The sequence below is a fragment of the Mustelus asterias genome, unplaced genomic scaffold, assembly GCF_964213995.1.
Source record: "Mustelus asterias unplaced genomic scaffold, sMusAst1.hap1.1 HAP1_SCAFFOLD_1130, whole genome shotgun sequence".
Taxonomy (NCBI): Eukaryota; Metazoa; Chordata; class Chondrichthyes; order Carcharhiniformes; family Triakidae; genus Mustelus; species Mustelus asterias.
In genome coordinates, this window is record NW_027591075.1 from 92859 (window position 1) to 116243 (window position 23385).

Sequence of the window (23385 nt, forward strand, 5' to 3'; positions counted from 1 at the left end):
GCAATGTTGTACAAGAGACTTACTGCAGGCATTTAGGGAAAGACCACTTAGACATACAAGAAGATCATTGTCAGGGATGCCAGACTGATGTTCCGACACTCACAGAGAATTCAGGAAGGGCCATTTGATCTCAACTTCATGCTAGCTCTCTGTAGAGAAATGCAGTCAGTCCCATTCTGCCCGCACCCCACTCAATCCACGTAGCCCACAGATTTATTTCCCTCAAATGCCCATCCAATTTCCTTTCCTCTAACAACAGATTAGTGGCTCCATCCTCAAACCATCCTCCGCCTTAAGTAGGGAATCACTGACTACCACTCCAATCACACAGTACCAAAGCCTCCATGACTCATAACTAAACCTCACAAAGCTCTGATCAAAAGTTCACTGTGCACGACAGGTCATTAATCTAACTTTGTACCTTTGACCCTGAGAGAAGTTATTGGCCATGTGTCCCCGCCGCCATCACTAAGGTTCCTTACCTCGGCCCCACCTCAGGTTACCTACTGCTGAAACCTTCATACCTTTGTTATCTCAGCCCTATTTCAATGAACTCTGTGGCCTTCCACAGTCTACCCTCTGTAAACTCTGCTGTCCCTGTTCTTACTCACACCAAGTTCTGTTCACTGCTGTCCGACTGGCTCCTAGTCAAGCAACTCCTCTGTTTGAAAATTCTCATGCTTTTCAAATCCCGCTATGGTCCGGCCCCTTCCTCATCTCTACTCCAGCCCCACAACCCTCTGAGGTATCTGCTCTCCTCATCTCTACTCCAACCCCACAACCCTCCGAGATATCTGCTCTCCTTATCTCTGCTCCAGCCCCACAACCCTCTGAGGTATCTGCTCTCCTCATCTCTATTCCAGCCCCACAACCCTCTGAGGTATCTGCTCTCCTCATCTCTATTCCAGCCCCACAACCCTCTGAGGTATCTGCTCTTTTCATGTCTCCTCCACCTTCATAAGCCACCGAGATATCTGCTCTTCTCATCTCCCCTCCAGCCCCACAACCCTCCGAGATATCTGCTCTTCTCATCTCTCCTCCACCTTCATAAGCCACCGAGATATCTGCTCTCCTTATCTCTCCTCCAGCCCCACAACCCTCCGAGATATCTGCTCTCCTCTAATTCTGGCCTTCTGAGCATGCCTGATTTGAACTGGTCTGCCATTGGTGACTGTGCCTTCAGCTGCCTATGCACTTAGCTCTGGAATTGCCTCGTTCCAACTCTTTCTTTCTTTCTTTAACACACTCCTTTTGCTCATCTGCACTAACTTGGCCTTATTTTGTTCTACGATGTTCCTATGAAGTGCCTTGGGCATTTTATCATGTTAGAGGCACTATATAAATACAAGTTATTTCTAACCTACATTATTGGTTTGTTGGCCAACTATATTCCATAGGTTACATCTATGGATCCCACAGACCCACCAGCCTCGAGGACCTGTGTTTGTCCTTAAATTTATATCCAGCTTTTGCTGAGAGTCTATCCCACAAATCCAATGCCTTACATGGAAACCCTCAGGAAAAATATCAGCTACAACTTTCAAGAACCCTACTTCGACGGAAAAGTTTAAATCTTGGCCTGAACCAAAGCTAGTTAACTATTTTTAACTTGAGCCTTCCAATTCTGAAACCCCCACCTACAATAGCCGCACCGTTTGGATCATTTCCCCCTCTCAGCCTCACGGTGCACTGCGTCCCATTCCCTTTCTCAACAGGCGGGGTGTGAACCCACTTTGTACTTCTGAAACTAACAAATTTCACCCGCGATATGACACACAAATGGCCTGTTGTCCAGCAGGCCCAGTCCTGGGCCTGCCTTATATAATGAGTTCCAGCTGAAATTCCAGCAGAGTTGCCCCCACTTGATGACTCTACTCATTCCATACCTGAAAACACTAATTTTCCAGCTGGAATAGAGCCACAGAGCAACTACATCCCAGAAACACCACCACCTGGCTACATCAGTGAAGATGGGGAGACAAGTGATCAACAAGTGAATCAAAGTATGGATACAGGGTCTCCTGCAGAAATGTCACCAAGTACCTTGTCACCAGTCAATCATAGCTTGGATCTACAACCTGTGACCTATTCGGAGCCAGCATTCTGGTGTTCAATAGCATACTATGAGTTAAACCAGAGAGTTGGCGAGACCTTTCATGCATCTCAGCCTTCATTAACTGGATGGATTTATAGACCCATCAAATTCAGAAAGATTCTGTTTGGGTTTGCTGTCCAACGTCAACAGAAATGCAACAGTTGAGATGACGAGACGACACATTGGGAGAGAAATAAAGTTACCAGGGGAACTCGTACTCAACAAGCCCCACAGGGAGATCAATCAATGATTCCCTATGGATCTCGTGGGGGTTATTGGAGTCACTTAGTCTAATTTCACTCATCTGACTGTTCCCTCTTTCCGAAACAGCTTATTTCTTCCCAGAATTACTCTTCAACAATGACCTCAGGCAGAGAATTCCACATTCTAACCATTCAGTAAAGGTTATTTTCTTCTAACTTTCCTTTAATTCTTGTGATTATCTTCTCACGGTGCCCTCCTGTTTATTCTCCCACTGGCAACGAGCAGCAACTTCCTTCTAATTTTCCTCATTATCCTTCATAATCTTCACCTCTGCAAATACTCTCTCCGAGAATGCTCATGGATCGTGGAAACAGCAGCTGACCCAGAGCAGGTTCGCACTGAACCCCTCCAACATTAATTATCTCCCATTAGCTGTCACCTTCTGCTTTGATTCTGCTGTGTTCTATTCATTCAGTTTGGATTGCCATTGGTATTAACCACTCTTTAAAAGCCTGGCAGGTTAAACTTTGCCCAGTGGCTTAACTGCCTGCCTAAGTACAGTAAATTAATTTCAAATTATCTGGAGCCGAGTGGGCAAGTCTGCAGTGCAACAGAACTGAAGGTAGTCCTTGCAGTTCATGTCACCAAAGAAAGCTAGCAGGAAAGGGTTTCATACCTGGTGTGTTCCTAGCAATGATCAGACTGACACTTCATTTATAAAACAATAAATTCAGGGAGGTGCTGGCACAGTGGTATTGTCGCTGGACTAGTGACCCAGAGACCCAGGGCAAGATCTGGGAACCCGGGTTCGAATCCTGCCACGGCAGATGGTGAAATTTGAATTCACAAATGTCTGGAATTAAGAGTTTGACAGTGACCATGAAACCATTGTCAGAAAAACCCATCTCGTTCATGAATGTCCTTTAGGGAAGGAAATCTATAATCTGTGTGTGACTCCAGTGCCACAGCAGTATGATTGACTCTGAAATAGGGGGCAGTTAGGGAGGGGCAGTAAGTGCTGGATCCAGCCCGTGACACCCACGTCCCATGAATGAATAAAGAGAAAAAAATTCTATTCCGCCGACTTCTATTTTCTTTGAAAAAGAAGCAATATTCCAATTTTTAATTCCCTGTTTTGGGTCACACCTAATGGTCACATGAGCACAGAATTGGATGCTGAAATCCCTTTGGAAGGAGAATGGTTTGAGTGACGTTAGAAGTCAGGGTAGAAAGGAATAAGCCCGTCTCTTTGCATTTAAAACTGCACGTGCTTGCTGTCCTGAATGGGTTTTCTTCTCTCTTTGTAGAAAAGTGTCACGAATTGGTAAAAGAAAATCAGGTAATTACTTTTTTTCGAACTTTGCTGTTAAATAATTGCTGTGTCCCCCTCACCTGACACTTTGCTAGTTTTCAGATTGGGTGATTTTTAAAATATTACCATATGACTGATATTTGCAGTTGTATGTACTGACATTATTAAAGAACATTAGCGATTAGTGCACAGCGGCACTGCTGTCTCACAGTGTTATGGAACCCGCCTGGATCATAAGTTTTGCACTTTGAATTTGGCTAGGATAAGCATATGTTTCACCTCAGGTATGATTCAAATGACCCACTGGGGAGCTTTTGTCAAACAAAGTTTATTTAAGAATATAATTAACATGTATAGAAAGAAAATTACCAATAACTTTTATCAATTACAAATAAAAATAAAAAGAACCATGATATTGTATAACCCTTAATGAATATAGGAAATGTTCCAATCAAACCAAACTTTCCTGTACAAAACCCTTTCCACAGGTTCAACACAGAAAATACAAATGCTCACGTGATGCTGAAACTTAGTCCTTTGGGTGGAGAATTGAAACTCTGACTTCCCAGCCTTGTAACTTCTAGTAGACCTCTGGATATACACCCAGGACAGCTTGAAGTCAGAACAGCTCCCCACAACACCAGGGAGAGAGACTCTAGGCAAGCCAACCAAAAACAGAATGTTCAGTCCATGAAGGACAGGAACCTTGCTTCCAGCTAACCAGCAGAATTTCCAAAACCAGGGAGGGAGAGAGAGAAAAACACTGCTTTTCAGTCTGATGTCCACCCCCTTCTAAACTAAAACTGAAAATGAACCCTTAGATTTTTTTCTGAGGAGGACCCACCTGACTTTGACCTGTTCATCAATCTTCCCTCTTACAATGCAAGGTCATAAAAAATCCCAGGAAGTACCCGAGGCCCCAGAATAAAAATAAACAAAACCCCATTTAAGCCATTGAAGCAGCAATTAAAGGGGCTTCTCCAGACAGCCCAGCAACAATGAAATAAAAAAAAACTGGAGCTGTGATAGCTGCAGAGAACACGATAAAAAAAAACTTAAAGGTACACTAATATCACATTTAAACCTGCAAGCAACTGTTCACAGAGTCTGAATTATTTTAAACCGCCCAACATCTCCATTAACACCCTGAAAAGTCAAAATTACAGCAGCAACTGAGGCAAAGTGCTCCTTAAAAATCAAAGAAATAAATAAAGTGTGCTTTTTAACCCAGCTATTACATTAAAAAATATTGCTTTAATCTCTTAAAATGTGCTAAAAATGTGTATTGACAAATCTCCACAAAACATCGTGATTTGTGGCGTACGGAAAGGTTGGTGCAAGCATTCACTTTGTAAAAGATATAACACGTTCAGCAACTTTTCACCCGAGAGGTTGGCAGGCAATAAATTATCCTGCGGCATTGAGTTTGGATAAACCACACCCCGTTTGTAAAGACCATCGCAGAAAGAATGCCCACTGCTGAGAACACCGGCAGTGTGAATGGTGCCCATGCGGTGAGGAGGAGCTGGGATCTAAGCCCAGCAGAGTCTGGGAGTGCTGTGTGTGCACGGCGGAACATCAGAGCCCTCTGCAAAGGGGACTCACTCCATACACCAACCAAGGAATGATGGCTGAGAGATTGCAGCAGAAGGTGCAGTTAAAACACTCTAAGAACAGAGTGAGGCACAGGGCTTGATAGGAGACGTAGAGGGAATCAATGGGAGACAGATATGTGAAGATAGAAGCACAGGCAGTGAGGAAAGTTATAGCTGGTGGAGTAGAGACAGCAGCAAAGTGGACAATCGGGAGCAGAGTAACGGGCACTGAATATTTTTCAGGCTGGAAGAAGGTTTGTAGTGGGACCCTTGCTTTCCCTGGTATATATAGATGATCTGGAGGAGGGGACTGAGTGTAGGGTAACTAAGTTTGCAGACGACACAAAGATAAGTGGAAAAGTGAATCGTGTGGAGGACGGAGAAGGTCTGCAGAGAGATTTGGACAGGCTGAGTGAGTGGGCGAGGATCTGGCAGATGGAGTATAACGTTGACAAATGCGAGGTTATTCACTTTGGAGGAAATAATAGCAAATTGGATTATTATCTAAATGGAAAAGAATTACAACATGCTACTGTGCAGAGGGACCTGGGGGTCCTTGTGCATGAGACGCAAAAACTCAGTCTGCAGGTGCAACAGGTGATCAAGAAGGCAAATGGGATGTTGGCCTATATCGCAAGGGGGATAGAATATAAAAGCAGAGATGTCTTGCTGCATCTGTACAGGGCATTGGTGAGGCCGCAGCTGGAATACTGTGTGCAGTATTGGTCCCCTTATTTGCAGAAGGATATATTGGCCTTGGAGGGAATGCAGAGAAGGTTCACCAGGTTGATACCGGAGATGAGGGGTGTTGATTATGAGGAGAGACTGAGCAGATTAGGTTTGTACTCGTTGGAATTTAGAAGGCTGAGGGGGGATCTTATAGAGACCTATAAGATAATGAAGGGGTGGATAGGGTAGAGGTGGAGAGATTCTTTCCACTTAGAAAGGAAGCTAGAACTAGAGGGCACAGCCTCAAAATAAAGGGGGGTCAGTTTAGGACAGAGTTGAGGAGGAACTTCTTCTCCCAGAGGGTGGTGAATCTCTGGAATTCTCTGCCCACTGAAGTGGTGGAGGCTACCTCGTTGAATATGTTTAAATCACGGATAGATGGATTCCTGATCGGTAAGGGAATTAGGGGTTATAGGGATCAGGCGGGTAAGTGGAACTGATCCACTTCAGATCAGCCATGATCTTATTGAATGGCGGGGCAGGCTCGAGGGGCTAGATGGCCTACTCCTGCTCCTATTTCTTATGTTCTTATGATCCAGATCTTGGTAGGCAGGGGGCAGTTTCAAAGTTTGAGGATGACACAAAACTTGGAATTATTGTAAACTGTAAGGAGGACAGTGCAGAACTTCAAAAGGACCCAGACAAGTTGGTGAGGTGGGCAGGAGTTCAATGTGGAGGAGTGTGAGGTGATGCATTTTGGGGGGAAGAGCATGGAGAGAGAATATAAAATGAGTAAAATTGTAAAGAGGGCAGGAGCAGAGGGAGCTGGGTGTATCTGTGTACAGATCATTGCAGCTGGCAGGACAGGTGGAGAGCAGTTATTGCAGAGACTACCCTGGGCTTTATTGATAGGGGCACAGAGTACACGAGCAAGGAGGTTAGACTGAACTCATAAAGACACGAGTTAGACCTCAGCTGGAATATTGTGCACAGTTCTGGGTGTCACGCTATAGGGAGGATGTGACCACATTGGAGAGAGTGCAGAAGAGGTTTACAAGAATGGTTCCAGGGATGAGAAACTTCAGTTACGAGGAGAGATTGGAGAGATTGGGACTGTTCTCCTTGGAGAGAAGAAGGCGAAGAGGAGATTTGATCGAGATGTTCAGAGGGGGCTGGACACTCTACAAAGATCACAGAGTCCAGAGGTAATCTCTAAAATTATTAAAAAGACTACATTTAGCTACATAGGGGTCAGATTGCGTATTGACAGTATGGGCTGTTTACAGAGACACAAAGGCTTAGGAATTTATAATTGGGCAGAAAGTGACAGATAAAGTAGACCTTCAGTGGTTCTGACAGCGTGTGCACAATGTAAGTTTTTAACCACCTTATAGACAGATGCCTCCACAATCAGCCTGCACATTGGACTCCCTCCCCAGTGTGTGGGGCGGGGGGGGGGGGGGGGTACCTCCTTTACATTGGACTCCCTCCCCAGTGTGTGGGGCGGGGGGGGGGGGGGGGTACCTCCTTTACATTGGACTCCCTCCCCAGTGTGTGGGGTGGGGGGGGGGGGGGTACCTCCTTTACATTGGACTCCCTCCCCAGTGTGTGGGGGTGGGGGGGGGGGGGGTACCTCCTTTACATTGGACTCCCTCCCCAGTGTGTGGGGGTGGGGGGGGGGGGGGGTACCTCCTTTACATTGGACTCCCTCCCCAGTGTGTGGGGCGGGGGGGGGGGGGTACCTCCTTTACATTGGACTCCCTCCCCAGTGTGTGGGGGTGGGGGGGGGGGGGGGTACCTCCTTTACATTGGACTCCCTCCCCAGTGTGTGGGGGTGGGGGGGGGGGGGGGTACCTCCTTTACATTGGACTCCCTCCCCAGTGTGTGGGGCGGGGGGGGGGGGGTACCTCCTTTACATTGGACTCCCTCCCCAGTGTGTGGGGGTGGGGGGGGGGGGGGGGGTACCTCCTTTACATTGGACTCCCTCCCCAGTGTGTGGGGCGGGGGGGGGGGGGTACCTCCTTTACATTGGACTCCCTCCCCAGTGTGTGGGGGTGGGGGGGTACCTCCTTTACATTGGACTCCCTCCCCAGTGTGTGGGGCGGGGGGGGGGGGGTACCTCCTTTACATTGGACTCCCTCCCCAGTGTGTGGGGGTGGGGGGGTACCTCCTTTACATTGGACTCCCTCCCCAGTGTGTGGGGGTGGGGGGGTACCTCCTTTACATTGGACTCCCTCCCCTGTGTGGGGGGGGGGGGGGGGGGGGGTACCTCCTTTACATTGGACATGACTTTAGGAACATCCCTGGTGTTGATTACTACCTGAATGGGTGTAAATTGGGAGAGGGGAGTGTGCAGCGGGACCTGGGTGTCCTTGTGCACCAGTCACTGAAGGTAAGCATGCAGGTGCACCAGGCGGTAAAGAAGGCAAATGGGATGTTGGCCTTCGTTGCGAGAGGTTTCGAGTACAGGAGCAGGGATGTTGTTGCAATTATACAGGGCCTTAGTGAGGCCACACCGAGAGTATTGTGTGCAGTTTTGGTCTCCTTTTCTGAGGAAGGATGTTCTTGCTCTCGAGGGAGTGCAGCGAAGGTTTACCCGGCTGATTCCGGGGATGGTGGGACTGATGTATGAGGAGAGATTGACGAGGTTAGGATTGTTTTCACTGGAGTTCAGACGAATGAGGGGGGAATCTCATAGAGAATTATAAAATTCTAACAGGACTGGACAGGGTAGATGCTGGGAGGATGTTCCCGATGGTGGGAGAGTCCAGAACCAGGGCTCACAGTCTGAGGATTCGGGGTAGACCATTTAGGACGGAGATGAGGAGACATTTCTTCACCCAGAGAGTGGTGAGCCTGTGGAATTCATTACCACAGGAAGTAGTTGATGCCAAAACATTGAATGTATTGAAGAGGCGGCTGGATACAGCACTCGGGGCGAATGGGGTCAAAGGTTATGGGGAGAAAGCAGGATTGGGCGATTGATGTTGGATGATCAGCCATGATGGTGATGAATGGGGGAGCAGGCTCGAAGGGCCAAATGGCCTCCTCCTGCTCCTATCTCCTATGTTTCTGTGACTGTCAGTAAGTGTTGCCTCGGCTGACTTCTCCTAGGTATTCCCCTTGGCCTCCTACACAAGGGGATTGCTGTCTGTCCTCGATCCCCACCAGTGAATGCTGGAAACTGGAAAAGGAACAGGAATGGGCCATTCAGCCCCTCGAGTCTGCTTCACCATTCAGTAAGATTGTGGCTGATCTGACTGTGACCTTAGCTCCACCTTCTGGCCTATCCACTCAACCCCCTCCCCCCCTCGCCGCCCCCCCCCCCCCCCCGCCGCCCGCCCCCTCCCCGCCGCCGGGATAGACACAATAATGTGTCTCAGCCCTGAACATACTTAATGATTCAGCTGTCTGGGACAGAGAATTTCAAAGGTTCGCAATTCCCAGAGGGAAGTAATTCCTCCTCACCTCCATCTTAACTGGCACCCTTATTCTGAAACTCCCCTAGTTCTAGAATCCCCCACGAGGGGAAATAATCCTTTCCCGCTGCCCTGTCGAGCCCCCCTCAGAATCTTGCATCTTTCAATTAGATCACTCTCATTCCTCCAAACTCCAGTGAGTGAAGACTCAGCCTTTCCTCATCAGGTAGCCCTCCTTCCCTGCGATTAATCCAGTGAACCTTCACTGAAGGACATGGAGCTCACAGCCAATGATGTGTTCTTGTTTAATCATTACTGTTGTAAAAACAGCAGCCGCTTTGTATATAGCAAACTCCCAACAAATGTGGCAATGATTAGACTGCTTCCTTCTTGTGATGTTCATAGAATCCCTATGGAGCAGAAGGAGGCCATTCGGCCCATAAGACCATAAGACATAGGAGCAGAATTAGGCCACTTGGCCCATCGAGTCTGCTCTGCCATTCAATCATGGCTGATATTTTTCTGATCCCCATTCTCCTGCCTTTTCCCCATAACCCCTGATCCCCTTATTAATCAAGAACCTATCTATCTCTGTCTTAAAGACACTCAATGACCTGACCTCCACAGCCTTCTGTGGCAGAGTTCCACAGATTCACCACTCTCTGGCTGAAGAAATTCCTCCTATCTCTGTTTTAAAGGATCGTCCCTTTAGTCTGAGGTTGGGCCCTCTCGTTCTAGTTTTTCCTACTAGTGGAAACATTCTCTCCACTTCCATTCTATCCGGGCCTCGCAGTATCCTGTAACTTTCAATAAGATCCCCCCTCATCCTTCTAAACTTCAACGCGTGCAGACCCAGAGTCCTCAACCGTTCCTCATTCGACAAGCGCTTCATTCCAGGGATCATTCTTGTGAACCTCCTCTGGACCCTTTCCTCTCGCCCATCGAGTCAGCACCGACCACAATCCCACCCAGGCCCTATTCCCATAATCCCACGTATATATCCTGCTAATCCCCATGACACTAAGGGACAATTTAGTATGGCCAATCAACCCGGAGGAAACCCACGCAGACACGGGGAGAATGTGCAGACTCCACACAGACAGTGACCCAAGCCGGGAATTGAACCCGGGTCCCTGGCACTGTGAGGCAGCAGTGCTAACCACTGAGCCACCATGACACCTTAATTGTTTGAGGGATAAATATTGGCCAGGACACCTGGGATGCCTCTCTGCTCCCTGTCCTGGGAGCAGTTACATCCAACTGAGGGAGCATACCAGGCCTCATTTGAACATTTTGTCTGAATGGTGGTATTCCCTCGGTCCTGTGCCAGAACATCAGCCTGGAATTTCCTGCTCAACTCTCCAGAGCAAGACTTGAACCCACATCCTTCAGACACTGAAGTGGCAGTGCTATTAGCTGAGCTCCAGCTAATGCCAAGGCTGCCACATTCCACCTCACTTGGCCCTTCACTGATAGATTAGGTCGAAATAAGTCCCCTCCAGGACAATGAGAGTTCAGTCCTTGCCTCTGACGTGGGCCGTTGTTGCCTTTTTATGGTAAATGGATCTGCATCTCGTGTAAAGCAACTCAGAAACTCCAAGACCCACAGCTACCCAGGAAAATAGGGTCGCTCACTGGAGCTAGACCAGGGCCAGTACCTTAGGGGTGCCTGAGTTTCCCAACCTGTCCTCAGCAGAATCGGTGGGGAATTCCCCCCCCACCTCCCCGACATTGCCCTCACAGCAATTTCACCCTCCAATGGATGATAAATGGGGTGCTGGCGGGAGTTCTGCCCCCCTCTCTCGGGACATTGTCCTGCCTGAGAGAGCAGTCAGCCACTCTGAGGGACAACCCTCCAGTCCCTGCAGGACCCGAATCTGCAGTGGACAGGACTGGGATGGCAGAGCCGCTGTCGCAGTGTTCCCAGGTCTTGGGGGTCTCAGGGCAGGGAGGGTAGGGGTAGCCTAGGGGGTGGTGGACAGAGGGGGATTGGCGTGTCGGGGAGGGACAGTGGGTGGGGGAGGGAGGTGCTTACAGACTTGCTCGTCTGTACCTGGCGGACTTACCTGGCCAGGGTTAGAGCAACTCCCACTGCTCACTTCCAATTGGACAAGCATCTGCTCAGTCAATAAGGGTGAGGTTTATCCTGCATAATGGGGATTGACTATAGGTCATTGCCCCCCTCATTTCCATCGTGTCCATAACAATAACCACTGCCCAGTGTCAGCCCAACACACAAATACAAATGTCTTTGTGAAAGGAAATTCACATTTGCCTGATTTTATTATTGTTTCTATGAGGAAGTGACAGGCAAGGTGGATAAAGGTGACCCTGTAGATGTGGTGTACATGGATTTCCAAAAGATATTGGATAAGGGGCCACATCGAAGATTACCACACAAAATAAGATCTGATGGTGTTATAGGATGGGGGGGTGGCATTGTTGGTCAGGGAAAATGTTACAGCGGTACTCAGGCAGGATAGATTAGGGAGCTTGTCTACAGAGGCCCTATGGGTGGAGCTGAGAAACAGGAAAGGTATGACCACATTAATGGGCTTGTATTATAGACCACCCAATAGTCAGCGAGAATTGGAGGAGCAAATCAGCGGAGAGATAGCTGACAACTGCAAGAAACACAAAGTTGTGATAGTAGGGGATTTTAATTTTCCACATATAGATTGGGACCCGCATACTGTTAAAGGTTTAGACGGGGTAGAGTTTGTAAAATGTGTTCAGGAGAATTTTCTACATCAGTATATAGAGGTGCCAACTCGAGAGGATGCGATATTGGATCTCCTATTGGGAAATGAGTTAGGGCAGGTGATGGATGTGAGTGTGAGGGAACACTTTGGATCCAGTGATCATAATGCCATTAGTTTCAACCTGATCGTGGATAAGGATAGATCTGGTCCTCGGGTTGAAGTTCTGAACTGGAAAAAGGCCAAATTTGATGAAATGAGAAAGGATCTGGGAAGTGTGGATTGGCACAGGCTGTTCTCTGGTAAGGATGTAAATGGAAAGTGGGAGGCCTTCAAAGGAGAAATTTTGAGAGTGCAGAGTTTGTATGTTCCTGTCAGGATTAAAGGCAAAGTAAATAGGAATAAGGAACCTTGGTTCTCGAGGGAGATTGTAACACTGATTAAGAGGAAGAGAGAGTTGTATGAAATGTACAGGCAGCAAGGAACAGATCAGATGCTCGAGGAGTATAAAAAGTGCAAGAAGCTACTTAAGAGGGAAATCAGGAGGGCTAAAAGAAGACATGAGGTTGCTTTGGCAGACAGAGTGAAGGAAAATCCAAAGAGCTTCTATAGGTATGTTAGGAGCAAAAGGATAGTGAGGGATAAAATTGGTCCTCTTGAAGACCAGAGTGGTAGACTGTGTATGGAACCAAAAGAGATGGGGGAGATACTAAATGGTTTTTTTGCATCCGTATTTACTGAGGAAACGGGCATGGAGTCTACGGAAATAGGGCAAACTGGTAGGGAGGTCATGGAACCTTTACAGATTAAAGGGGAGGAGGTGCTCGCTGTCTTGAGGCAAATCAGAGTGGATAAATCCCCAGGACCGGACAGGGTATTCCCACGGACCTTGAGGGAAGCTAGTGTTGAACTTGCAGGGGCCCTGGCAGACATATTTAAAATGTCAGTATTCACGGGGGAGGTGCCGGATGATTGGAGGGTGGCTCATGTTGTTCCGTTGTTTAAAAAAGGTTCCAAAAGAAATCCGGGAAATTATAGGCCAGTAAGTTTGACGTCGGTGGTGGGCAAGTTATTGGAAGGTGTGATACGGGATAGGATCTACAAATATCTGGATAGACAGGGACTTATTAGGGAGAGTCAACATGGCTTTGTGCGTGGTAGGTCATGTTTGACCAATCTATTAGAGTTTTTCGAGGAGGTTACCAGGAAAGTGGATGAAGGGAAGGCGGTGGATGTTGTCTACCTGGATTTCAGCAAGGCCTTTGACAAGGTCCCTCATGGGAGGTTAGTTAGGAAGGTTCAGTCGCTAGGTATACATGGGGAGGTAGTAAATTGGATAAGACACTGGCTCAATGGAAGAAGCCAGAGAGTGGTTGTGGAGGATTGCTTCTCTGAGTGGAGGCCTGTGACTAGTGGTGTGCCGCAGGGATCGGTGTTGGGTCCATTGTTGTTTGTCATCTATATCAATGATCTGGATGATAATGTGGTCAATTGGATCAGCAAGTTTGCTGATGATACAAAGATTGGAGGTGTAGTGGACAGTGAGGAAGGTTTTCAAAGCTTGCAGAGGGATTTGGACCAACTAGAAAAATGGGCTGAAAAATGGCAAATGGAATTTAACGCAGACAAGTGTGAGATATTGCACTTTGGAAGGACAAATCAAAGTAGAACGTACAGGGTAAATGGTAGGACTCTGAAGAGTGCAGTTGAACAGAGAGATCTGGGAATACAGGTACAGAATTCCCGAAAAGTGACGTCACAGGTGGATAGGGTCGTAAAGAGTGCCTTTGGTACATTGGCCTTTATAAATCGGAGTATCGAGTATAAAAGTTGGAGTGTTATGGTAAGGTTATATAAGGCATTGGTGAGGCCGAATTTGGAGTATTGTGTACAGTTTTGGTCACCTAGTTACAGGAAGGATGTAAATAAGGTTGAAAGAGTGCAGAGAAGGTTCACAAGGATGTTGCCGGGACTTGAGAAGCTGAGTTAGAGAGAGAGATTGAATAGGTTGGGACTTTATTCCCTGGAGCGTAGAAGATTGAGGGGAGATTTGATAGAGGTGTATAAGATTTTGATGGGTATAGATAGAGTGAATGCAAGCAGGCTTTTTCCGCTGAGGCTAGGGGAGAAAAAAACCAGAGGGCATGGGTTAAGGGTGAAAGGAGAAAAGTTTAAAGGGAATATTAGGGGGGGCTTCTTCACGCAGAGAGTGGTGGGAGTGTGGAATGAGCTACCGGATAAAGTGGTAAATGCGGGGTCACTTTTAACATTTAAGAAAAACGTGGACGGGTTCATGGATGAGAGGGGTGTGGAGGGATATGGTCCAAGTGCAGGTCAGTGGGACTAGGCATAAAATGGTTCGGCACAGACAAGAAGGGCCAAAAGGCCCTTTCTGAGCTGAAATTTTCTATGGTTCTATGATGGATAACGGATTGGTGAGCTAACCAGGAGCTGGGAGTTGGGATTATTGGGTCTTTCAGGTTAGCAGGCTGTTGCTAGTGGATTATCTCAGGGATCAGGTTCGGGGGCAATGACCTATATTCAATCCCCATTACCCAGGATAAATACATGGAATTACAGGGATAGGATCTGGGTGGGATTATCGCCGGGCCAAATGGCCTCTGCACTGTAAGGATTCTATGATTTTGTGAATAATGACTTGATATTTTTATTGAATTCAAATTCTACCATTTGCCGTGGCGGGATTCGAACCCAGGTCCCCAGAACATTAGCTGAATTTCTGGATGAATAGCCGAGGGATAATACCACTTGGCCATCACTTCCCCAGTAAAATGCAGTGCCAAGTAGTCGGCAGCATAGAAAGGAGGTTCTGCTGAAACCCGGGATTGAACCAGGGACCTTTAGATCTTCAGTCTAACGCTCTCCCAACTGAGCTATTTCGGCTTGCACCTTAAATGAGGAATACGTAATCAGCAGGGTTCGAACATGCGCGGGGAAACCCCAATGGATTTCTAGTCCATCGCCTTAACCACTCGGCCATGACTACACGTGTGAATAATGACTTGAGTGAAGGGACAGACTGATTACTAGCTAAATCTGCGTCTCACACCAAGACAGATAGGAACATTAGTGGTTAAAAGGAGGTAAGCAGTCTGCAGGAGCAAAAGGATAGAGTGAGAGAGAGTGAAAGGATTAATTGCCAATGAAACCACTCCAGCTCTGAGGGTGTGAGGATAACTCTAACCCAGACTGGTCTAAATAATCAACCTCAAAGCGCAGTGCATTCAGCTAAAGGCACTGCCGCACTGTAATCTTCCTGTTTTGGTGATTATTCTGTGCATTCTTCCCGACACAGAGAAGCTACCAGGACGAGGATGAAGAGAGCGAAACTGATCACGAGAAAGATGTCCCTGGCTCTTCCAAAACCTGAGGCGGTTTTAGGCTGACTGGAGCGCGTTTGAACATCTTGTAAAGGACAGAGAGCCCCGAGCTGCCCAGAAACCTGGCCCCATGCTCAGTGGGTCCAGGACAACTCTCCAGGGAAATGCAGCGCTGACCTAACTTCACAAGCAGTCTGAGCTGAGGAGAGTGTCTCATCTCACCTGTGTGAGGTGGAGGGTGTGGAACCTGCCCTTCCTCTGGGTAACAGCAACTCGTCAAGGTGGTTCAGCAACTCGATTTTAAAATTCTCCTGGTGTTCAAATCAGCAACAACAGCTCGGATTTGTATAGCCACTTAACCCCCACCCCCCACCAAAGCACCGCGTAAAGGGATTAGACCTCTAGCACCAAACTACATTCAGACAGCTTTGTCAAAGAGGTCGTTTCTTCAGGAGAACTGGAGAGGTGTGGGGAGGGAGGCCCAGAGCAGCAGAGGCAGGGGGAGGTTAGAGTGATGTGGGGGGTGGGCATTACCGCACCAGAAACCAGTGGAGCTCGGTGTGCACACGGGGAGTGGGACTGCGTACCAGTCAGGGAATGGACGGCAGGGTTTCGGATGAGGGAGTCAGCTGGAGGATTGGAGGGCAAGATGAAGGGTTTGAGCAGCTGGTCTCCAGGGCCAATCCAGCCTCTTGTCTCTGCTTGGTTTTCAGTCCTCCACCAGTGTGTCTCCAGTTCCCTCGGCCCTATCTCTCAAACCTCTCCCCTCCTTGAAGACTCCTCCCAAAAAGTGATCTCTTGGACTCAGCTCCTGATCCCTGTCCGACTATCTTCTTGCATGAGGTTTTGTCTCATCAGCGAGGTGCTTTGCGAAGTCACAGGCACCATTTATTGTCACTGAGATGGGCCTTCTCTGAATCACTGCAGTACAAAGTATATTATCAACTGCTGAATGGAGATTTCTTCACACACAAGGCTTCCTGAAACTTTTATATCAGATATAGATATGTCTCTGCCTATATCCAAATGTAGAAATAATTCTTCAACATCTGTTCCGTTTTTCTACTTTCCCATTTATTAATAAATATTTGTATTTAAAAACCCACTTGTACTGATCTCCTGTGGGAAGACTGAGAACGTGCTGAGGTTGATTTGATTTGATTTATTGTCACATGTTTTGGGATACAGTGAAAAGTATTGTTTCTTACGCGCTATACAGAAAAGCATACCGTTCACTGAGAAGGAAACAAGAGTGCAGAATGTAGTGTTACAGCCACAGTAAGTAGTCTCACAACACCAGGTTAAAATCCAACAGGTTTATTTGGTAGCACGAGCTTTCGGAGCGCTGCCCCTTCATCAGGGTTCAGAGCGCTGCTCCTTCATCATGACTCACCTGATGAAGGGGCAGCGCTCCGAAAGCTTGTGCTATCAAACAAACCTGTTGGACTTTAACCTGGTGTTGTGAGACTACTTACTGTGCCTACCCCAGTCCAACGCCGGCATCTCTACATTATGTTACAGTCATAGCTGGAGTGTAGAGAAAGATCAACTTAATATAAGGTAGGTTGATTCAAAAGTCTGATGGCAGCAGGGAAGAAGCTGTTCTTGAGCTGGTTGGTACGTGGCCTCAGACTTCTGTATCTTTTTCCCCGACAGAAGAAGGTGGAAGAGAGAATGTCCAGGATGCCTGGGATCCTTAATTATGCGGCTGCTTTGCCGAGGCAGCGGGAAGTGTAGACAGTGTCAATGGATGGGAGGCTGGTTTGAGTGATGGATTGGGCTACGTTCACAACCTTTTGTAGTTTCTTGCGGTCTTGGGCCGAGCAGGAGCCCAGACCAAGCTGTGATACAACCAGAAAGAATGCTTTCTATGGTGCATCTGTAAAAGTTGGTGAGAGTCGTAGCTGACATGCCAAATTTTCTTAGTCTTCTGAGAAAGTGGAGGCGTTGATGGGCTTTCTTAACTACAGTGTCGGTATGGGGGGGACCAGGACAGGTTGTTGGTGATCTGGACACCTAGAAGTTGCTATCACTATCAGCTGTGAACCTGTCCTGTTCACAGCTCAGTAACTTTCTGGTTAGTCACAAAGATTATTGTTGGTAATGAGAGGATATTCAGAGATGATTCAGTGTGTAACCCAGTCTACCAACAGACTGGGCTTGGCACCAACTGACAGCATTTCTCTCATCACAACACTGAGGTGGAAATGAGAAAGCAACACTAAAGAGCCATTATTGTATCAGTCACTGACCAATAGACCCTTGGTTCCTCCCACTGTAGCCCTGCCCACTATACCTCACCTTTATACCAAGACAGCCCATTGGGAATTGGATATTGAGGATAGGGCATAACAGGCAAAGCAACCAGGGGCCAGATAGTAAACATCGCTTTGCGCTGCCTTTAATTTGAGGTGGAAGCAGGTTTATGGATTGGCCATGCTAAATTGCCCCTTAGTGTCCCAGGATGTGTAGGTTAGGGGGATTGGCAATGCTAAATTGCCCCTTAGTATCCAAAGATGTGTAGGTTAGGGTGGATTGGCTATGCTAAATTGTCCCTTAGTGTCAGGGGATTAGTAGGGTAAATACGTGGGGTTACGGGGATAGGGCCTGTGTGGGATTGTTGCCAGTAGATGTTTACTGGGCTGAATGGCCTCCTTCTGCACTGTCGGGATTCTCTGATGATGTTATATACAACTGGATTTCTTTTCAGCTATCAGCCCGACACCAAAACAGTAAATAGTTTTAAACAACTACACAAGTGTTTTAATTAAAATTTCCAACAAGTAGAAGATACATTTCCCAATAGTTTGAAGTCATTTTTGAATTTGTTGGTGTTTTTCTATGTGGAGGTTGTTGATGAATTTGTTGGTGTTTTTCAATGTGGAGGTTGTTGTTGTATTTGTTGGTGTTTTCAATGTGGAGGTTGTTGTTGAATTTGTTGGTGTTTTCAATGTGGAGGTTGTTGAATTTGTGGGTGTTTTTCAATGTGGAGGTTGTTGTTGAATTTGTTGGTGTTTTCAATGTGGAGGTTGTTGTTGAATTTGTTGGTGTTTTCAATGTGGAGGTTGTTGTTGAATTTGTGGGTGTTTTTCAATGTGGAGGTTGTTGAATTTGTTGGTGTTTTTCAATGTGAAGGTTGTTGAATTTGTGGGTGCTTTTCAATGTGGAGGTTGTTGTTGAATTTGTTGGTGTTTTCAATGTGGAGGTTGTTGTTGAATTTGTTGATGTTTTTCAATGTGGAGGTTGTTGTTGAATATGTTGGTGTTTTCTATGTGGAGGTTGTTGTTGAATTTGTTGGTGTTTTCAATGTGGAGGTTGTTGTTGAATTTGTTGGTGTTTTCAATGTGGAGGTTGTTGTTGAATATGTGGTGTTTTTCTATGTGGAGGTTGTTGTTGAATTTGTTGGTGTTTTCAATGTGGAGGTTGTTGAATTTGTGGGTGTTTTTCAATGTGGAGGTTGTTGTTGAATATGTTGGTGTTTTCTATGTGGAGGTTGTTGTTGAATTTGTTGGTGTTTTCAATGTGGAGGTTGTTGTTGAATTTGTTGGTGTTTTCAATGTGGAGGTTGTTGTTGAATTTGTTGGTGTTTTCAATGTGGAGGTTGTTGTTGAATATGTTGGTGTTTTCTATGTGGAGGTTGTTGTTGAATATGTTGGTGTTTTCTATGTGGAGGTTGTTGTTGAATTTGTTGGTGTTTTCTATGTGGAGGTTGTTGTTGAATATGTTGGTGTTTTCTATGTGGAGGTTGTTGTTGAATATGTTGGTGTTTTCTATGTGGAGGTTGTTGAATTTGTTGGTGTTTTCAATGTGGAGGTTGTTGTTGAATTTGTTGGTGTTTTCTATGTGGAGGTTGTTGTTGAATTTGTTGGTGTTTTCAATGTGGAGGTTGTTGTTGAATTTGTTGGTGTTTTCAATGTGGAGGTTGTTGTTGAATTTGTTGGTGTTTTCTATGTGGAGGTTGTTGTTGAATATGTTGGTGTTTTTCTATGTGGAGGTTGTTGTTGAATATGTTGGTGTTTTCTATGTGGAGGTTGTTGTTGAATATGTTGGTGTTTTTCTATGTGGAGGTTGTTGTTGAATATGTTGGTGTTTTCTATGTGGAGGTTGTTGTTGAATATGTTGGTGTTTTTCTATGTGGAGGTTGTTGTTGAATATGTTGGTGTTTTCTATGTGGAGGTTGTTGTTGAATATGTTGGTGTTTTTCTATGTGGAGGTTGTTGTTGAATATGTTGGTGTTTTCTATGTGGAGGTTGTTGTTGAATATGTTGGTGTTTTCTATGTGGAGGTTGTTGTTGAATTTGTTGGTGTTTTCAATGTGGAGGTTGTTGTTGAATATGTGGTGTTTTTCTATGTGGAGGTTGTTGAATATGTTGGTGTTTTCTATGTGGAGGTTGTTGAATATGTTGGTGTTTTTCTATGTGGAGGTTGTTGATGAATTTGTTGGTGTTTTTCAATGTGGAGGTTGTTGTTGTATTTGTTGGTGTTTTCAATGTGGAGGTTGTTGTTGAATTTGTTGGTGTTTTCAATGTGGAGGTTGTTGAATTTGTGGGTGTTTTTCAATGTGGAGGTTGTTGTTGAATTTGTTGGTGTTTTCAATGTGGAGGTTGTTGTTGAATTTGTTGGTGTTTTCAATGTGGAGGTTGTTGTTGAATTTGTGGGTGTTTTTCAATGTGGAGGTTGTTGAATTTGTTGGTGTTTTTCAATGTGAAGGTTGTTGAATTTGTGGGTGCTTTTCAATGTGGAGGTTGTTGTTGAATTTGTTGGTGTTTTCAATGTGGAGGTTGTTGTTGAATTTGTTGGTGTTTTTCAATGTGGAGGTTGTTGTTGAATATGTTGGTGTTTTCTATGTGGAGGTTGTTGTTGAATTTGTTGGTGTTTTCAATGTGGAGGTTGTTGTTGAATTTGTTGGTGTTTTCAATGTGGAGGTTGTTGTTGAATATGTGGTGTTTTTCTATGTGGAGGTTGTTGTTGAATTTGTTGGTGTTTTCAATGTGGAGGTTGTTGAATTTGTGGGTGTTTTTCAATGTGGAGGTTGTTGTTGAATATGTTGGTGTTTTCTATGTGGAGGTTGTTGTTGAATTTGTTGGTGTTTTCAATGTGGAGGTTGTTGTTGAATTTGTTGGTGTTTTCAATGTGGAGGTTGTTGTTGAATTTGTTGGTGTTTTCAATGTGGAGGTTGTTGTTGAATATGTTGGTGTTTTCTATGTGGAGGTTGTTGTTGAATATGTTGGTGTTTTCTATGTGGAGGTTGTTGTTGAATTTGTTGGTGTTTTCTATGTGGAGGTTGTTGTTGAATATGTTGGTGTTTTCTATGTGGAGGTTGTTGTTGAATATGTTGGTGTTTTCTATGTGGAGGTTGTTGAATTTGTTGGTGTTTTCAATGTGGAGGTTGTTGTTGAATTTGTTGGTGTTTTCTATGTGGAGGTTGTTGTTGAATTTGTTGGTGTTTTCAATGTGGAGGTTGTTGTTGAATTTGTTGGTGTTTTCAATGTGGAGGTTGTTGTTGAATTTGTTGGTGTTTTCTATGTGGAGGTTGTTGTTGAATATGTTGGTGTTTTTCTATGTGGAGGTTGTTGTTGAATATGTTGGTGTTTTCTATGTGGAGGTTGTTGTTGAATATGTTGGTGTTTTTCTATGTGGAGGTTGTTGTTGAATATGTTGGTGTTTTCTATGTGGAGGTTGTTGTTGAATATGTTGGTGTTTTTCTATGTGGAGGTTGTTGTTGAATATGTTGGTGTTTTCTATGTGGAGGTTGTTGTTGAATATGTTGGTGTTTTTCTATGTGGAGGTTGTTGTTGAATATGTTGGTGTTTTCTATGTGGAGGTTGTTGTTGAATATGTTGGTGTTTTCTATGTGGAGGTTGTTGTTGAATTTGTTGGTGTTTTCAATGTGGAGGTTGTTGTTGAATATGTGGTGTTTTTCTATGTGGAGGTTGTTGAATATGTTGGTGTTTTCTATGTGGAGGTTGTTGAATATGTTGGTGTTTTTCTATGTGGAGGTTGTTGTTGAATTTGTTGGTGTTTTTCTATGTGGAGGTTGTTGTTGAATTTGTTGGTGTTTTTCTATGTGGAGGTTGTTGTTGAATTTGTTGGTGTTTTTCTATGTGGAGGTTGTTGTTGAATTTGGTGTTTTTCTATGTGGAGGTTGTTGTTGAATATGTTGGTGTTTTCAATGTGGAGGTTGTTGTTGAATTTGTTGGTGTTTTCAATGTGGAGGTTGTTGAATTTGTGGGTGTTTTTCAATGTGGAGGTTGTTGTTGAATATGTTGGTGTTTTCTATGTGGAGGTTGTTGTTGAATATGTTGGTGTTTTTCTATGTGGAGGTTGTTGTTGAATATGTTGGTGTTTTCTATGTGGAGGTTGTTGTTGAATATGTTGGTGTTTTCTATGTGGAGGTTGTTGTTGAATTTGTTGGTGTTTTCAATGTGGAGGTTGTTGTTGAATATGTGGTGTTTTTCTATGTGGAGGTTGTTGAATATGTTGGTGTTTTTCTATGTGGAGGTTGTTGTTGAATTTGTTGGTGTTTTTCTATGTGGAGGTTGTTGTTGAATTTGTTGGTGTTTTTCTATGTGGAGGTTGTTGTTGAATTTGGTGTTTTTCTATGTGGAGGTTGTTGTTGAATATGTTGGTGTTTTCAATGTGGAGGTTGTTGTTGAATTTGTTGGTGTTTTCAATGTGGAGGTTGTTGAATTTGTGGGTGTTTTTCAATGTGGAGGTTGTTGTTGAATATGTTGGTGTTTTCTATGTGGAGGTTGTTGTTGAATTTGTTGGTGTTTTCAATGTGGAGGTTGTTGAATTTGTGGGTGTTTTTCAATGTGGAGGTTGTTGTTGAATATGTTGGTGTTTTCTATGTGGAGGTTGTTGTTGAATTTGTTGGTGTTTTCAATGTGGAGGTTGTTGTTGAATATGTTGGTGTTTTCTATGTGGAGGTTGTTGTTGAATATGTTGGTGTTTTCTATGTGGAGGTTGTTGTTGAATTTGTTGGTGTTTTCTATGTGGAGGTTGTTGTTGAATATGTTGGTGTTTTCTATGTGGAGGTTGTTGTTGAATATGTTGGTGTTTTCTATGTGGAGGTTGTTGAATTTGTTGGTGTTTTCAATGTGGAGGTTGTTGTTGAATTTGTTGGTGTTTTCTATGTGGAGGTTGTTGTTGAATTTGTTGGTGTTTTCAATGTGGAGGTTGTTGTTGAATTTGTTGGTGTTTTCAATGTGGAGGTTGTTGTTGAATTTGTTGGTGTTTTCTATGTGGAGGTTGTTGTTGAATATGTTGGTGTTTTTCTATGTGGAGGTTGTTGTTGAATATGTTGGTGTTTTCTATGTGGAGGTTGTTGTTGAATATGTTGGTGTTTTTCTATGTGGAGGTTGTTGTTGAATATGTTGGTGTTTTCTATGTGGAGGTTGTTGTTGAATATGTTGGTGTTTTTCTATGTGGAGGTTGTTGTTGAATATGTTGGTGTTTTCTATGTGGAGGTTGTTGTTGAATATGTTGGTGTTTTTCTATGTGGAGGTTGTTGTTGAATATGTTGGTGTTTTCTATGTGGAGGTTGTTGTTGAATATGTTGGTGTTTTCTATGTGGAGGTTGTTGTTGAATTTGTTGGTGTTTTCAATGTGGAGGTTGTTGTTGAATATGTGGTGTTTTTCTATGTGGAGGTTGTTGAATATGTTGGTGTTTTCTATGTGGAGGTTGTTGAATATGTTGGTGTTTTTCTATGTGGAGGTTGTTGTTGAATTTGTTGGTGTTTTTCTATGTGGAGGTTGTTGTTGAATTTGTTGGTGTTTTTCTATGTGGAGGTTGTTGTTGAATTTGTTGGTGTTTTTCTATGTGGAGGTTGTTGTTGAATTTGGTGTTTTTCTATGTGGAGGTTGTTGTTGAATATGTTGGTGTTTTCAATGTGGAGGTTGTTGTTGAATTTGTTGGTGTTTTCAATGTGGAGGTTGTTGAATTTGTGGGTGTTTTTCAATGTGGAGGTTGTTGTTGAATATGTTGGTGTTTTCTATGTGGAGGTTGTTGTTGAATATGTTGGTGTTTTTCTATGTGGAGGTTGTTGTTG

At 44.9% G+C, this 23385-nt stretch overlaps 2 non-coding genes across 2 annotated transcripts; both read right to left on the minus strand.

Moving 5' to 3' along the window:
- Positions 1 to 14824: 14824 nt before the first annotated feature.
- Positions 14825 to 14897, minus strand: trnaf-gaa (transfer RNA phenylalanine (anticodon GAA)). The gene has a single exon. It is a non-coding gene; the product is annotated as a tRNA-Phe (tRNA).
- Positions 14898 to 14918: 21 nt separating this feature from the next.
- trnas-aga (transfer RNA serine (anticodon AGA)) lies at positions 14919 to 15000 on the minus strand. Its single transcript has one exon. It is a non-coding gene; the product is annotated as a tRNA-Ser (tRNA).
- Positions 15001 to 23385: the final 8385 nt, after the last annotated feature.